Raw genomic sequence first — 2,311 nt, 5'->3', positions numbered from 1 at the left:
TAATTTGTAGGTGTTTAGGGTGTTTTTGTTTGGTTTTATGCTTGTGTTTTGTTTGTGTAGGGTTCAAGGAAAAGTGGCGAGAAATTGGTACAAAACGGGAGTGAAACGAAGAAAAATGCAAAATTCGTGAATTAGGGCCGCAGCCCCATATTCAGGGGCTGCATCGCTATTTCCAGGCTGAATTAGGGCTGCAGCGCCATCCTTAAGGGCTGCAGCGCCTGACTGAAACAGAGGCTCGTTTTTGGCACATTTGAAGCGCAGCAGCGCCTGTTTATGGGGCTGCAGCGCCGGGAGCCGTACGGAAATCGTAAATTGAGATTTTTGAAGGGCAAAAGAGGGCTTTTTGCAAGGGATATATAAGGAAAAGTTTAATTAGGGTCGAAGGACGGTTTTTGGAAGAGATTAGACAGAGATTAGAGGCTCGGAGAAGAAGAGGAGGCTAGACATCATCAAGATTATCACCATTACATCTAGTTTATTCCTTCTTCCTTTCATTTTAGTTTTTTTATTATGAACAAGTACATTGTTATTATGTTTATGTTTATAATGGAGAACTAAACTCTTTTTGTGCTAGAGTATTAGATGAATCTATTTTGATTATTGAATTGTGATTTCTATTATTATTTCTATGAAATTCTTCTCGTTTGTTCATATCTTCTTGAGTTACTTTTATCATATTAATGTTTGGCCATCATTATTGTGAATTGAAATCTAGGGTTTATGCTTGAGAAAGATAAACATAGATTGGACATAAGAAGATTTGACATAGAGTGATTGTGAGATTGAGAGATTCCTTGAACTCTATGAATTTGGTTTAGAATAGCTATTGCTTAATGACGTCTTGATTATTTAATAGCGAATAGAGATATCATATTGATTAATTGAGATTAATTGCATATATGCTTGAGAAAGATAAATGCATTATATTATAATTCTAGAAATTACAAATGAGGAGAATTGATTAGAATAATAAAGAAACTATGTTCATAATTGAATAGTGAAATCATTACTCTAGTACATTTATCTTCTATTTAATCACTTTTCAAGAGCATAAGATTTGGTTATTTTGTTATTTCATATTCTTTAGTTAATTGTTAATTTATTTATTGGCTTTTCTAATTAAAATTATAGACTTAACAGTAGTAGTAATTAGTGAATTTAATATTTAATCCCTGTGGGTTCGACATCTTTTAATTTAAAACTATATTGCAATACACCGTACGCTTGCGGTAGAAAAATCTGTATCAAGTTTTTGGCGCCGTTGCCGGGGATTAAAATTAATTTTACTAATATTGAAACTTTAAGTCTTGATTTTAAATTAGATTTTTATTTATTTTGTTACTAACGTTATAGATTGTTCTTGTGTTCTCAGTATATGCGAAGGACTAGGAGTTCTACACCTGTTGAGCCTCTGAATCCTGAAATTGAGCACACACTCCGTCAGTTGAGAACTAAGAAAAGGACTGAAGAGCTTAATATGGACAACAACGGGGTGAACAACAACGGTGGCAATGGCAATAATAACAATCAACCAGCAGCTGCTGGGGCTCCTCTTAATCCAGCGCAGCGGGCAGTGCGTGATTTTTGCATGCCTATTGTGAATGAGAATCTCACTGGAATAGCAAATCCAGCCATTGCTGCCAACAACTTCGAACTGAAACCTGCACTAATCAACATGGTGCAACAAAATCAATTTGGGGGTCTAGCTACTGAAGACCCCAACATTCACTTGGCCATATTTCTGGAGGTATGTGCCACAGTGAAGATGAATGGCGTTACTGATGACGCCATCAGATTGCGTCTCTTCCCTTTCTCCTTGAGGGAAAGAGCCAGGAGTTGGTTGCAATCTTTGCAGCCTGGAACAATTACGACATGGGATGAGATGGCAAGAAAGTTTCTGATTAAGTTTTTCCCTCCTTCCAAGTCAGCCCAGTTACGCAGCGATATTGGACAATTTCGACAGTTAGATCAAGAACCATTTTATGAGGCTTGGGAGAGGTTTAAGGAATTATTACGACGTTGCCCACAACATGGTTATCAAAATTGGATGCAAGTTCAGATTTTTTATCAAGGGTTGAACGCTCCAACACGAACAATAGTTGATGCTGCTGCAGGGGGTGCTCTATTAGCCAAGACAGCGGATGAAGCCTTCACTTTGATGGAGGAAATGGCCACCAACAGTTATCAGTGGCCTAATGAGAGGTCAGGACCAAGGAAAGTTGCTGGGTTGTATGAAGTTGATCAAATGACAGCCTTGAATGCCCAAATTGCTGCTCTACAAACCCAAATGGCTGCTCTATCAGCGCAAAAT

General features: G+C 37.7%; 1 non-coding gene across 1 annotated transcript; it reads right to left on the bottom strand.

Moving 5' to 3' along the window:
- Positions 1 to 1,933: 1,933 nt before the first annotated feature.
- LOC133807951 (small nucleolar RNA R71) lies at positions 1,934 to 2,037 on the bottom strand. The gene has a single exon (XR_009879831.1). It is a non-coding gene; the product is annotated as a small nucleolar RNA R71 (small nucleolar RNA).
- Positions 2,038 to 2,311: the final 274 nt, after the last annotated feature.

This window comes from Humulus lupulus, chromosome X (genome assembly GCF_963169125.1).
Source record: "Humulus lupulus chromosome X, drHumLupu1.1, whole genome shotgun sequence".
Lineage (NCBI taxonomy): Eukaryota > Viridiplantae > Streptophyta > Magnoliopsida > Rosales > Cannabaceae > Humulus > Humulus lupulus.
Note: the sequence above shows the minus strand (reverse complement) of the source record. Positions and strands in the feature narration are given on the sequence as shown.